General features: G+C 43.1%; 3 non-coding genes across 3 annotated transcripts; all 3 read right to left on the bottom strand.

Moving 5' to 3' along the window:
* Positions 1-1,210: 1,210 nt before the first annotated feature.
* On the bottom strand, positions 1,211-1,292 carry TRNAS-CGA (transfer RNA serine (anticodon CGA)). Its single transcript has one exon. It is a non-coding gene; the product is annotated as a tRNA-Ser (tRNA).
* A 2,588-nt stretch (positions 1,293-3,880) lies between these two features.
* On the bottom strand, positions 3,881-3,952 carry TRNAH-GUG (transfer RNA histidin (anticodon GUG)). The gene has a single exon. It is a non-coding gene; the product is annotated as a tRNA-His (tRNA).
* A 1,280-nt stretch (positions 3,953-5,232) lies between these two features.
* TRNAS-CGA (transfer RNA serine (anticodon CGA)) lies at positions 5,233-5,314 on the bottom strand. The gene has a single exon. It is a non-coding gene; the product is annotated as a tRNA-Ser (tRNA).
* Between the last annotated feature and the right edge of the window lie 9,504 nt (positions 5,315-14,818).

Raw genomic sequence — 14,818 nt, 5'->3', positions numbered from 1 at the left:
TGATAGGCTGGATGTATTCATTGCTTCCTCATTCCTCATTCAGAGGCTGCGTCTCCTCAGTGGTTGATAGGCTGAAACCGTTTCCTGGCCGCCTGCTTGTGAAATGCCAGGAGTCAAAGTTCACACATTACACTTGCGGACCTGTGATGGGACACCAATGCAGAGAAACCCACCTGGCACAGACCTTCTATTCTGTCTATTAGACCTGCATCTTCCCTGCACCTTTCAAGCCATTTGTATGTGAAGCAAGAAAGAGTTAGAGAGTGATCCATCTACACTTTTATAGGGAGGATGTCGCCGTGAGTTCCTCCCAGCTAATCACACGAACAGCAGAAAAGCAAGATAAATACACAGTTGAGGGGTGGGCTGCATGGTTATGTTTTTGAGTAAATATTGAAACTGACCTCAGTGGCTCATTAGCAGAGCTGCGGCTAATGACTGGTGCCAAATCATGATGAAGCAAGCACCATGGCTCGTAGGGGACTCACAACACGCTTTTCTTAGCTCACTGAATTAAAGTATAAACTTCCGCCGTGTGTGTGTGGTAAAGGCTTGTTAATATGGTTCCTTTTCCAATTCAAGCCTGACAACAAGAGGCAGGAACCACGTGGCTTCGGAAGCTCAGGAAAGTAGCCACCAACCACAGAGAAAGAGAGAACTGGCAGTATGAGAGGTGGAGAAAACAGAAGCGGGAGCAAGGAGCTCAAATGAGATTGATGGCGTTTAAATAGAGCGCGTAAAGGAACAGTTACACAGCTAAGAAATGGGAAAGACAGACTAGGGAAAAAAACACAGAAAGAGCCTGTAGATGAAATTCTCTTCCTGGGACAGCAGGTTAAGAGAAATTACACATGGGGAGGTTAAGCATGTAACACGGGGGAGATTAAAAAAGAAAATGCAGTTTTATGAAGTGTGTTTGCCAATCCAGCCAGCACTTTTGTTCTATTTCTCTCTTTGCGTCTTTTATTGGTAAAGTAACTTTCAAGTGCATGCGCAGGTATGAATGAGAGAGCAACGGTATAATAATTTGAAGCGTTTACACCAGTGCTAAAGTAGGAATGAGGTGTAGCAAAGACATGAAAGGGGTAGCGATAACAAATATGTGGAGAGGCAATAGTGACACAAAAATAAGCCACCTATTTATAAAACTGAAATGGAAGAAATACTAAAGGTTAACTTCTGAAATTGTAGCCGATAATAAAAAGATTCTCGTTGTTGGCAGGATTCGAACCTGCGCGGGGATACCCCAATGGATTTCGAGTCCATCGCCTTAACCACTCGGCCACAACAACTTGCTGTAAGCTGCCTACAAATATTTTGTTTGAAAGTTTTGAAGTTTTCCCACATCAAAGTACTGATATTCTGCAATGCGCTTTTTAAAAACAATGTTTTTTTCATCATGCACGTTCTGTCCTAAAAACAAAAATTGCATGAGTACATCTCTGGATCTGTAAAAGGATACGCTTGCATTCAAACTCCCTTGTGGCACTCAAGTTTTTTGGACCCTGTTGCACTCTGTTTTTGCGCTGCTTTTAGTCTACGACCCATATTACAGAAGTCAACCATCTCTGAGTATTTGGGACTCCTTTGTAAGTGCCTTATCTTTAATCCTTGAAAAGCTCTATAATAAAGGGGTCTGTCAAAGATTGCTTGAATGGAAGATAAAAGAAGGCCCACTTGTCTCACCAAATGCAGTAGAGAAACCTGATGTTTTACTCATGTTATCCTTAGTTCAGTTTTTGGTAGACCTGGCATCCTTAAGGTGGCCTACCAGCAACCTTTTTGCTTTTCACCTCACGTTTTGCTGTATCTTTATGTTGGCCTTAGGACTCAAATCACTTTATCACTACTGTGAGAAAGTGGCTCTGTATATACTGTTCCCAAATAGGTACAGTGTGCACAGAGTCCCCAGTCCCCAGAGGTTTGGCAGAGGCTAAAGTTAGATATAACCTTACTCTCTAAAGTGGTAGCTTGCCGAGCAGTAAGGCAGTATCAGAGTACAGTGTAAAACATTTGTTGTACACACTCAGTCAGCAAATGGTCTCACACACTCAAGAACTGAATTCTAGGCCATTGGTTTGCATACAAAAGATATTGTTGTTTTATTTTAGAACCAACAATAGGTATCAAAATATACTTGCTCAGAATGAGATGCTTTAGTTAAATACTTTGCAATAGGCAATTGACTTTTGCAGGTCATAGTTACAGTTTATTGCAATAGGCAACACAATTTGAATCACAATAATACATTGAGCTCAATGGGAATTTTAAGTTATATGCAATTAATTACTTTCAGGATTACTTTTCTAAATCCAGGACTGGATCCTAGATTCAGTCCTGGGACAGTTCTTGGAAACAAGTGAGTAAATTCGTTTTAGTTACTGTTGTGATTTTTAAGCAATATTTTGCTATTTTAAAAGTTGACACTTAGAAACTTTTGCTGATCAAATTACCAATGTTATCCTATGGAAGGAAATTCACTTAGCAGGTAAGTGGGGTTATGGTTACTTTTTCTAGGTCAGTGTTGGATCCTAGATCCAGCACTACTGTACCACCTGTAAGCAGTTGAGAAACTGCGTTTAAGTTATACAGGCGATTTTTAAGGAATATTTACATGTTTGCAAAATCGACACTTAAAAGAAATTTCACAGAAAAACAGTCAATGGTTTCCTATGGAAGAAAATTCAAGTTACGGGTAAAGTACGTTCTCGTTACTTTTGTAATCCAGTGCTGGGCTCCTAGGCTCAGTACTGGGACATCTATCTAAAACAGGTAAACAATTACGTTTTCACAGTTGGTACGATTTTTAAAGAATATTTGTAAGTTTCAAAAATCGACACTTAGAAAATTTTCAGCAAAAAGCAGGCAATGATATCCCATGGAAGGAAATTCGAGTTACTGGTAAGTACGGTTAAAATTACTTTACAGGGTCAGTACTGAGCTCCAAGATGCAGCACTGAGGTCTCTCCTGATAACAGGTGAGTAAATCTGAATTCGTTGTTCGTCTGATTTTAGATGAATATTTTAAAGTTCCAAAACTCCACACCACTTAGAAGAATTTCCAAGTGAAACCACTCAATGTTAGCCTATGGAAGAAAAGTGAGTTATCGGCTTTTAGGTAAGTACTCGACTGGCAGAGTTATGGTTCTGGGCATAGACTCAGGGGTCTCCCAGGGGAGTCCCAGCCTACTTGCCAAGCCTTAAACTCCCCTTTTATTACATATAATTTACACCTAAGGTAGGCCCTAGGTAGTCCTAGGTGCATGATGCTATGTAAGTAAAACATAAGATATGTACTTTGGTGGTTCGCGTGTCCTGTAAGTACCAAACAGTCTATTTCATTTTTCACTACTGTGAGGTCTACCCCTCTCATAGGTTAGCTCTGTGTATTCCCCTATACTTTTTATTTGGTAATTCCATATCGGAGAGGAGTAGCTTTATTTATTTATTGAAAATCCTACTTACTGGTGAGGTTGGATTTAACTTTACTATTTTAGAAATGCCACTTTTAGAGAGTGAACATGTCTCTGCACTTACTGCTCTATTTGCCTGAAACCTGGCCCCAATACACATCTGGATTGGGCTGGGTGACAGCAAAATTTGTGCCTTCCCTCTAGAGAGCCACAACACAGGTCACTCAACTGCACCTGGGGGGTGAGCTCCGCTCCCCCTCCACCCCCAATAGGTTCAAGAACGATAATTTATGTAAGTAAATACATTATAGCTACAGCTTATAATCATGCGAGTTTAAATCATTTGTTGTTAGATGGTTTAAATATTTGAAAGGATCTGTTTTTAATAGACATTTTACAAAAACCACTGGCACATTTGCTAATTCTGTAAAATAAACACCCAACTGCCGTGACATTGCCAACCACAATGCCGTGACTCGGATTCAAACCGAGGTTGCTGCGGCCACAACGCAGAGTACTAACCACTATACCATCACGGCGAGCTACTTGGGCTCAACGACATACAGTGACATGGAGAATTTATAATTCGGAACACTCAGGGCTATTCCTGTGATAGGCTGGATGTATTCAATGCTTCCTCATTCCTCATTCAGAGGCTGCGTCTCCTCAGTGGTTGATAGGCTGAAACCGTTTCCTGGCCGCCTGCTTGTGAAATGCCAGGAGTCAAAGATCACACATTACACTTGCGGACCTGTGATGGGACACCAATGCAGAGAAACCCACCTGGCACAGACCTTCTATTCTGTCTATTAGACCTGCATCTTCCCTGCACCTTTCAAGCCATTTGTATGTGAAGCAAGAAAGAGTTAGAGAGTGATCCATCTACACTTTTATAGGGAGGATGTCGCCGTGAGCTCCTCCCAGCTAATCACACGAACAGCAGAAAAGCAAGATAAATACACAGTTGAGGGGTGGGCTGCATGGTTATGTTTTTGAGTAAATATTGAAACTGACCTCAGTGGCTCATTAGCAGAGCTGCGGCTAATGACTGGTGCCAAATCATGATGAAGCAAGCACCATGGCTCGTAGGGGACCCACAACACGCTTTTCTTAGCTCACTGAATTAAAGTATAAACTTCCGCCGTGTGTGAGTGGTAAAGGCTTGTTAATATGGTTCCTTTTCCAATTCAAGTCTGACAACAAGAGGCAGGAACCACGTGGCTTCGGAAGCTCAGGAAAGTAGCCACCAACCACAGAGAAAGAGAGAACTGGCAGTATGAGAGGTGGAGAAAACAGAAGCGGGAGCAAGGAGCTCAAATGAGATTGATGGCGTTTAAATAGAGCGCGTAAAGGAACAGTTACACAGCTAAGAAATGGGAAAGACAGACTAGGGAAAAAAACACAGAAAGAGCCTGTAGATGAAAGTCTCTTCCTGGGACAGCAGGTTAAGAGAAATTACACATGGGGAGGTTAAGCATGTAACACGGGGGAGAATAAAAAGAAAATGCAGTTTTATGAAGTGTGTTTGCCAATCCAGCCAGCACTTTTGTTCTATTTCTCTCTTTGCGTCTTTTATTGGTAAAGTAACTTTCAAGTGCATGCGCAGGTATGAATGAGAGAGCAACGGTATAATAATTTGAAGCGTTTACACCAGTGCTAAAGTAGGAATGAGGTGTAGCAAAGACATGAAAGAGGTAGCGATAACAAATATGTGGAGAGGCAATAGTGACACAAAAATAAGCCACCTATTTATAAAACTGAAATGGAAGAAATACTAAAGGTTAACTTCTGAAATTGTAGCCGATAATAAAAAGATTCTCGTTGTTGGCAGGATTCGAACCTGCGCGGGAATACCCCAATGGATTTCGAGTCCATCGCCTTAACCACTCGGCCACAACAACTTGCTGTAAGCTGCCTACAAATATTTTGTTTGAAAGTTTTGATGTTTTCCCACATCAAAGTACTGATATTCTGCAATGCGCTTTTTAAAAACAATGTTTTTTTCATCATGCACGTTCTGTCCTAAAAACAAAAATTGCATGAGTATATCTCTGGATCTGTAAAAGGATACGCTTGCATTCAATCTCTCTTGTGGCACTCAAGTTTTTTGGACCCTGTTGCACTCTGTTTTTGCGCTGCTTTTAGTCTACGACCCATATTACAGAAGTCAACCATCTCTGAGTATTTGGGACTCCTTTGTAAGTGCCTTATCTTTAATCCTTGAAAAGCTCTATAATAAAGGGGTCTGTCAAAGATTGCTTGAATGGAAGATAAAAGAAGGCCCACTTGTCTCACCAAATGCAGTAGAGAAACCTGATGTTTTACTCATGTTATCCTAAGTTCAGTTTTTGTTAGACCTGGCATCCTTAAGGTGGCCTACCAGCAACCTTTTTGCTTTTCACCTCACGTTTTGCTGTATCTTTATGTTGGCCTTAGGACTCTAATCCCTTTATCACTACTGTGAGAAAGTGGCTCTGTATATACTGTTCCCAAATAGGTACAGTGTGCACAGAGTCCCCAGTCCCCAGAGGTTTGGCAGAGGCTAAAGTTAGATATAACCTTACTCTCTAAAGTGGTAGCTTGCCGAGCAGTAAGGCAGTATCAGAGTACAGTGTAAAACATTTGTTGTACACACTCAGTCAGCAAATGGTCTCACACACTCAAGAACTGAACTCTAGGCCATTGGTTTGCATACAAAAGATATTGTTGTTTTATTTTAGAACCAACAATAGGTATCAAAATATACTTTCTCAGAATGAGATGCTTTAGTTAAATACTTTGCAATAGGCAATTGACTTTTGCAGGTCATAGTTACAGTTTATTGCAATAGGCAACACAATTTGAATCACAATAATACATTGAGCTCAATAGGAATTTTAAGTTATATGCAATTAACTACTTTCAGGATTACTTTTCTAAATCCAGGACTGGATCCTAGATTCAGTCCTGGGACAGTTCTTGGAAACAAGTGAGTAAATTCGTTTTAGTTACTGTTGTGATTTTTAAGCAATATTTTGCTATTTTACAAGTTGACACTTAACAACTTTTGCAGATCAAATTACCAATGTTATCCTATGGAAGGAAATTCACTTAGCAGGTAAGTGGGGTTATGGTTCCTTTTTCTAGGTCAGTGTTGGATCCTAGATCCAGCACTACTGTACCACCTGTAAGCAGTTGAGAAACTGCGTTTAAGTTATACAGGCGATTTTTAAGGAATATTTACATGTTTGCAAAATCGACACTTAGAAGAAATTTCACAGAAAAACAGTCAATGGTTTCCTATGGAAGAAAATTCAAGTTACGGGTAAAGTACTGTTATAAAGATGACCAGAAGGCAGGTAAGTAAGAACTCTTCTTTAATGGTCATACACCACCACAGGATCCAGCCTAGTCAGAGGAAGGGTGCAATGGAATGTTGGTGACAGGGAGAGGGAAGAACCAAGGGAGGAGGAAGGAGGGGGGGGGAAAGGAACGTACCAAGTAGGCGATTACAACACACCTCCCTGCATAGGGCAAAGAGAGACATAGCAGATTTAACAAGCAGCGAAAGGTCACTGCAGAACAATGTAAGCAGTAGAACAACAAAGCTAGGTAAGGAACCACAAGGAACATTTGACAATAATTCTCATTTAACACAGTAGTCTCTGGTCCATACAGGTGAGCTCCTTGCTCTCATAGACCTTCTGTGACTGAGGGTTTGCAACTCTGTCTCCGGGTCACTTTCGTTGTCCAAGTCACCCCCTTGTCCATGAGGAATGATTCTGTCCATGCTCCATGTTTGGCCATTGTCGAGATGGACTACATTCCTACCCACACTAGTTATTTTGTAAGGATCCGAAAATCTTGACGCTTCTTTCCTGCGTGCTTTAGGTAAATCCACCCGGACCCAATCACCTTCTTTGAACATTTGTGTTTTTACATGTTTGGTCTGGTCATACCTGACTTTGTATTTAGCTCGGTGTTCCTCCACTTTCCTTGAGATTTCACCTCTGTTTACTACACCGGCGTCCTTCCTTGGCCCTACCGGTGGAGTTAATTTGGTCTTTGGGATCCTTCCTTTGAGAGAGGTGAACGGAGAAACCCCAGTCACACTGTTTGGAGAAGTGCGATAGGCCCATACTGTTTCCACTAACGCTGAATTTGCTGGTGTCCCCATTACTTCTGCTCTCTGCAAACACTCTTTGAACAACCGGTTGATCCTTTCCACTAACCCGTTTGCACGGGGACAGTACAAAGCAGATTTGAGGTGAGTGATGCCCCGGTGATACAGAAATTCTTTCATCTTGTCCGAAGTGAACTGTACTCCATTGTCTGTTATAAGGGTATCAGGTAACCCTTCCTCAAAGAACACACTTTCTAAGAATTGTATGAGGACTCTTGTGTCTATCTGCTGGACACATTTGTAGGCCAACCACCTTGAATGATAGTCCACTAGCACCAGAATGAACCGTTCCTTTAATGTTCTTAGGTTGAGGGGACCCATGATGTCCAAGGCTAACTTTGACCATGGTCGATTAGGCACTTCGACAGGCGACAGGGGGGGCTTGTGGGTCTGGTGAGTTTTGTCACTCCGGCTACAGTCTACACAATTTCTCACCACCTGTTCCGTCATGGCGTCCATACCTGGCCACCAATATTCCAGTCTGATTTTATTCTTGGTTAGGCTTCGCCCTAAGTGTCCTGCATGCGCAAGCCCCACAATCTTTTCTCTCAGGTTCTCCGGTGGAATCACTTTCTCCCCTCTGCAAACCACATTGCCTTGTATATTGAGTTCTACTCTGACATCCCAGAATTTACTTAAACTGATAGGAATATCATTCTTGTTTTCCGGCCAACCATTCTTGATGAACTCTTTAATTGAACACATCTCTGCATCATTTTGCATACTGTCATTCCATTCTTCTTTTTTTAGGCATGTGAGTTGCAAAATCACATCATCACATTCACAGCTAACAGGAGCACTTTCTCCCTCTGAGGGAGACCGTGACAGAAAGTCAGCAACCGTGTTTTGATGACCTGGCATATATCTCACACAAAAATTGTATCCTTCCAGTCCCAGAATCCATCTAGCAATTCTGGGAGTGGTTTTGTTAGCCCCTTTGGTGGTGAAAGCAAACATCAGTGGTTTGTGGTCCGTCTTTACAGTAAAAGGGATACCCCACAGAAAGAAGCGGAAGTGTTTAATCGCCCAGAAACAAGCTAGTGCTTCTTTCTCCACCACTGAGTAGTTGATTTCTGCCCCCTTAAGAGCTCGAGATGCAAAGGCCACAATGTGTTCCTTGCCTTCCCCCATTTGGGTGAGACTGGCCCCCAACCCGTTATTGCTTGCATCAGTGGAAAGGATTGTGGTTTTGTTCGGGTCAAACCTACCCAGGGGTGGTGCAGAAATTATGCTTTCTTTGACAAGATCAAAGGCCTTCTGACAGGCATCGGACCACACATACAAGGTTCTGGATTTGAGTAGGTTACGTAAAGGTTCCACTATTGAGGAATAGTTCCTCACAAATTTTGAATAGTATTCGGAAAGGCCCAAAAATGATTTAAGGTCTTGAACACCTTTAGGGGCCTCAGTGTCCCTAATCGCCTTAACTAGGTCTATTTTGGGTTTGATCGCATCTTGAGAGGTGGTGTGTCCTAGATACTCAACCGATCCCACCCCTATACGACATTTCTCCTTTTTTAGAGTGAGCCCTGATTTTTCCAAGTTGGACAAGACCATCCTGAGGGTGACGTTATGCTCATTTAAGTCCTTCCCGTAGATTAATATGTCATCTTGAAAACAGAGTGTTCTGGGAAGGTCTTTCAAGACATGCTGCATGATCCTCTGGAAGGCGGCCGCAGCAGAAGCCAACCCAAAAGGCATGCGACGGAATTGGAAGGCTCCTAGGGGTGTCACAAAGGAGGTGAGATGCCGTGAGTTGGGATGAAGCTCCACCTGGTGATAGGCAGAGGATAAGTCGAGAACGCTGAAACAACTCGCACCATTAATGAGGGTAAGCACCTCATGAATACGTGGAAGGGGGTGCCTGTCTACCCATATGTTTTGGTTAAGGTCCCTGAGGTCCACACAGAGCCTGATGTCCTTACTGGTAGCCTTGGTGGTAAGAACAATGGGGGCCAACCACTGTGAACACTCTATGGGTTCGATCACCCCCAACGACAGCAATCTGTCTAGCTCATTTTGAAGAGGCACGTGCATTAAATGTGGTATGGGTCTGGCTTTGTGTGCTACCGGTTTGGCATTGGATTTCAATTTGATGGAATGCTGATAATTCTTGAGTAATCCTAGGTCATCAGAAAACACTTTGGGGAAATCATTGCAAACATCCATCCCTCCCACCGAGGGATCCACTAAGAGGACTTGGTCGGGACTGTTGGGGTCTAACTTAATCCCGAGTTCCCTCTGGTGTTTCCATCCCAACAAGTTGGACCCCTTCTGGGTAATGTATATCTTGCCCACTGTGTTCCTTCCTTTGAACCCTATTTCCTTAGTGGTAATACCTAATAGGGGTATAGGGTCCCCATTGTAGCCTCCTGGTTGTATGTCCGGAGGTTGTACCGTTTCTTCCCATGAGGGAAACAGTTGAGAAAATATGGTGGCATCAACCAGGGTGTAAGGGGAACATGAATCAGCAAAGACCGTTAGGGTTTTGTTATCCAGGGTAATGTTGCAAGATGGGAATTTATCGGTATTGTTTTTGTCTTTAAGTTGAAAAATTAACTTGGGATCAGGAAATAATTGTGGCTCAATCTCCAACACCGCTTTAGAGCGCTGATCATGACATACCCTGGACAAATGTCCTTTTTTCCCACATTTGTGGCAGACAACAGAACGTGCTTGGCAAATCGGGTTATTGGCTAAGTGTGTAGGGCTCCCACATCTATAACACTTGAATTTATTTCCCTGAAGTGGGGTGTTAGCTATCTTACTTTTGTGATCTTTGCTTATGGCATTGACCTCCATGGTTTTGCCCCCTTCACCTTTCATTTCAACCATACAATCTGCCGTGTGCTCAATCCCTACCGCTATATCTATGGCTTCCTTGAGGTTAGGATTGGCCACAAGCAGCCTCTCCTGAATCTTATGATTGTTGGTGCACCTGACCAACTGGTCTCTAATCAGGGAATCCTGAAGGGACTCAAACTCACATGTGTTCGCTAGACCCTTTAAGGCTGCAATAAATGGTTTAACCTTCTCATTTTTTCCCTGTGTTCTTGAGAAGAATTTATGTCTCTCTAACACTACGTTTATCCTTTTACTGAAATGCTTTTCTAGTTTGTTTACTGCCACAATATACACATTTTCATCGTCATCACTATCACTTCCCCCTTCTGCATTAGTCGAAATGTCATCATAGACCTTGCGTCCCTCCACGCCCAAATTGTGTAGCAGGGTGTGTAACTTGCGTAAATGGGAAAACTTCTCCCCTCCAATAGCAATAAGATAGGACTCCAGTAACCCAAACCATTGTTTCCAAGGCAGAATAGGTTCTCCTGCCTCGTTAAGGAAAGGTGGGGGCTGCGACATATTAGCAGCTGCCATAATTTACAATAACTATGAGGGAGGAGGTAAAATACAGCAAAACAAAACAATGAACAACGTTGGAAAATGAAGAGGAGAAAACCCAATATACTCAAAATTGTTTTACACCCCACCCCATACAAAAGTCAATGTACATTTCAATATATGATGGAGCAGTACAGAAAATTAGCACAGGTACCAGTTTGGACAGTCATCAAAAATACAATTGAATAACCAACATACACTACAATACTCTGGCGAACACACCACACAGGAGGATCAACAGAACGTGTGACTGAGAATGTTAGCAAAGGAAAACTGAGCTGGTCAGCGTGAGCAGACAAGCGCGACCACAGTGATGATAACTGTGCCCATCAGTGACAAAAACTATGTGCAGCTGTGCCTGTCAGCGTGAAATGAGAGGCAGAAGATTCCACAAGCTGTGCCCATCAGCGAAAACGAAGAAAACACATTACAAAGAAGGATTTACACAGCTATATCCTGGATATGTGGAGAATTTCGCTGGAGCCCTTAAGATGAAGAAATTGTTGTATTTTCCCCACAACCGGATCGTTAAGAAGAGCCACGCTGCCACCTGGTGGATGAAGTCAGAAACGCACCCCCATTCACCTCAGCAGAGGAGTGTCAATTATGACGGATCAGTTGCGAGCGCGCGAGAAGGAATGCTCGGCTGCCGTCAGGAATCCTGTCAGAAATGCCTCACTTGAATAAAACAACACAGAGGCTGCCGCACACGGCTATGACAAAGGCGAAGAAACAGAAGCTATGTTGACGATGCTTCAAACCACAGCCAATACAGCGTTGCTGAGGTCCAAGCAGTACTGAAAGCCAACCCCGTAGCACCCTCAGGCAGGCGCTGTGGTAACCGGTGCGGTAGCGCTGGATGGCCAAAAGCAGGGAATTGACTCCAAATGAGGCGAATTGCAACAAAGGCGGCTGAAACGCTCCTTAGGTCCGCAGAAGCAGGGAGAAACCCGACTAATCACACAGTCGAAATCATACCCTTCACAGACGGAGCCACGGCAGGACAGGAAAGGCAGCGCTAAGAGGCCAACACACAGAGCAAGTGTCACAAGGTCACGAAGGCGAAGCTAAAGTGGCAAACTCCCTCCTTCTCTCAGCCACATGCAGGCAGAAGCACACTTGCGAAATTGAAGGGATAAAACACCTCTTTAATCAGCACAGTAACAGTCTTACTTTGAAGAATTTAGAAACAGCGGAGCCTCCCAGGTACTCACGACCGCCGACACAGGAGAGCTGGAATTGAAGAATTGGGGGTGATGGTGAGCCGTCCCCACACAGCAAGACGTCGCCAGTGTTATAAAGATGACCAGAAGGCAGGTAAGTAAGAACTCTTCTTTAATGGTCATACACCACCACAGGAACCAGCCTAGTCAGAGGAAGGGTGCAATGGAATGTTGGTGACAGGGAGAGGGAAGAACCAAGGGAGGAGGAAGGAGGGGGGGAAAGGAACGTACCAAGTAGGCGATTACAACAAGTACGTTCTCGTTACTTTTGTAATCCAGTGCTGGGCTCCTAGGCTCAGTACTGGGACATCTATCTAAAACAGGTAAACAATTACGTTTTCACAGTTGGTACGATTTTTAAAGAATATTTGTAAGTTTCAAAAATCGACACTTAGAAAATTTTCAGCAAAAAGCAGGCAATGATATCCCATGGAAGGAAATTCGAGTTACTGGTAAGTACGGTTAAAATTACTTTTCAGGGTCAGTACTGAGCTCCAAGATGCAGCACTGAGGTCTCTCCTGATAACAGGTGAGTAAATCAGAATTCGTTGTTCGGCTGATTTTAGATGAATATTTTAAAGTTCCAAAACTCCACACCACTTAGAAGAATTTCCAAGTGAAACAACGAAATTTTAGCCTATGGAAGAAAAGTGAGTTATCGGCTTTTAGGTAAGTACTCGACTGGCAGAGTTATGGTTCTGGGCATAGACTCAGGGGTCTCCCAGGGGAGTCGCAGCCTACTTGCCAAGCCTTAAACTCCCCTTTTATTACATATAATTTACACCTAAGGTAGGCCCTAGGTAGTCCTAGGTGCATGATGCTATGTAAGTAAAAAATAAGATATGTACTTTGGTGGTTCGCGTGTCCTGTAAGTACCAAACAGTCTATTTCATTTTTCACTACTGTGAGGTCTACCCCTCTCATAGGTTAGCTCTGTGTATTCCCCTATACTTTTTATTTGGTAATTCCATATCGGAGAGGAGTAGCTTTATTTATTTATTGAAAATCCTACTTACTGGTGAGGTTGGATTTAACTTTACTATTTTAGAAATGCCACTTTTAGAGAGTGAACATGTCTCTGCACTTACTGCTCTATTTGCCTGAAACCTGGCCCCAATACACGTCTGGATTGGGCTGGGTGACAGCAAAATTTGTGCCTTCCCTCTAGAGAGCCACAACACAGGTCACTCAACTGCACCTGGGGGGTGAGCTCCGCTCCCCCTCCACCCCCAATAGGTTCAAGAACGATAATTTATGTAAGTAAATACATTATAGCTACAGCTTATAATCATGCGAGTTTAAATCATTTGTTGTTAGATGGTTTAAATATTTGAAAGGATCTGTTTTTAATAGACATTTTACAAAAACCACTGGCACATTTGCTAATTCTGTAAAATTAACACCCAACTGCCGTGACATTGCCAACCACAATGCCGTGACTCGGATTCAAACCGAGGTTGCTGCGGCCACAACGCAGAGTACTAACCACTATACGATCACGGCGAGCTACTTGGGCTCAACGACATACAGTGACATGGAGAATTTATAATTCGGAACACTCAGGGCTATTCCTGTGATAGGCTGGATGTATTCATTGCTTCCTCATTCCTCATTCAGAGGCTGCGTCTCCTCAGTGGTTGATAGGCTGAAACCGTTTCCTGGCCGCCTGCTTGTGAAATGCCAGGAGTCAAAGTTCACACATTACACTTGCGGACCTGTGATGGGACACCAATGCAGAGAAACCCACCTGGCACAGACCTTCTATTCTGTCTATTAGACCTGCATCTTCCCTGCACCTTTCAAGCCATTTGTATGTGAAGCAAGAAAGAGTTAGAGAGTGATCCATCTACACTTTTATAGGGAGGATGTCGCCGTGAGCTCCTCCCAGCTAATCACACGAACAGCAGAAAAGCAAGATAAATACACAGTTGAGGGGTGGGCTGCATGGTTATGTTTTTGAGTAAATATTGAAACTGACCTCAGTGGCTCATTAGCAGAGCTGCAGCTAATGACTGGTGCCAAATCATGATGAAGCAAGCACCATGGCTCGTAGGGGACCCACAACACGCTTTTCTTAGCTCACTGAATTAAAGTATAAACTTCCGCCGTGTGTGTGTGGTAAAGGCTTGTTAATATGGTTCCTTTTCCAATTCAAGCCTGACAACAAGAGGCAGGAACCACGTGGCTTCGGAAGCTCAGGAAAGTAGCCACCAACCACAGAGAAAGAGAGAACTGGCAGTATGAGAGGTGGAGAAAACAGAAGCGGGAGCAAGGAGCTCAAATGAGATTGATGGCGTTTAAATAGAGCGCGTAAAGGAACAGTTACACAGCTAAGAAATGGGAAAGACAGACTAGGGAAAAAAACACAGAAAGAGCCTGTAGATGAAATTCTCTTCCTGGGACAGCAGGTTAAGAGAAATTACACATGGGGAGGTTAAGCATGTAACACGGGGGAGATTAAAAAAGAAAATGCAGTTTTATGAAGTGTGTTTGCCAATCCAGCCAGCACTTTTGTTCTATTTCTCTCTTTGCGTCTTTTATTGGTAAAGTAACTTTCAAGTGCATGCGCAGGTATGAATGAGAGAGCAACGGTATAATAATTTGAAGCGTTTACA

This window comes from Triturus cristatus, chromosome 12, assembly GCF_964204655.1.
Source record: "Triturus cristatus chromosome 12, aTriCri1.1, whole genome shotgun sequence".
Lineage (NCBI taxonomy): Eukaryota > Metazoa > Chordata > Amphibia > Caudata > Salamandridae > Triturus > Triturus cristatus.
The sequence above is the reverse complement of the archived record's forward strand: the minus strand, read 5'-3'. Positions and strand labels throughout refer to the sequence as shown.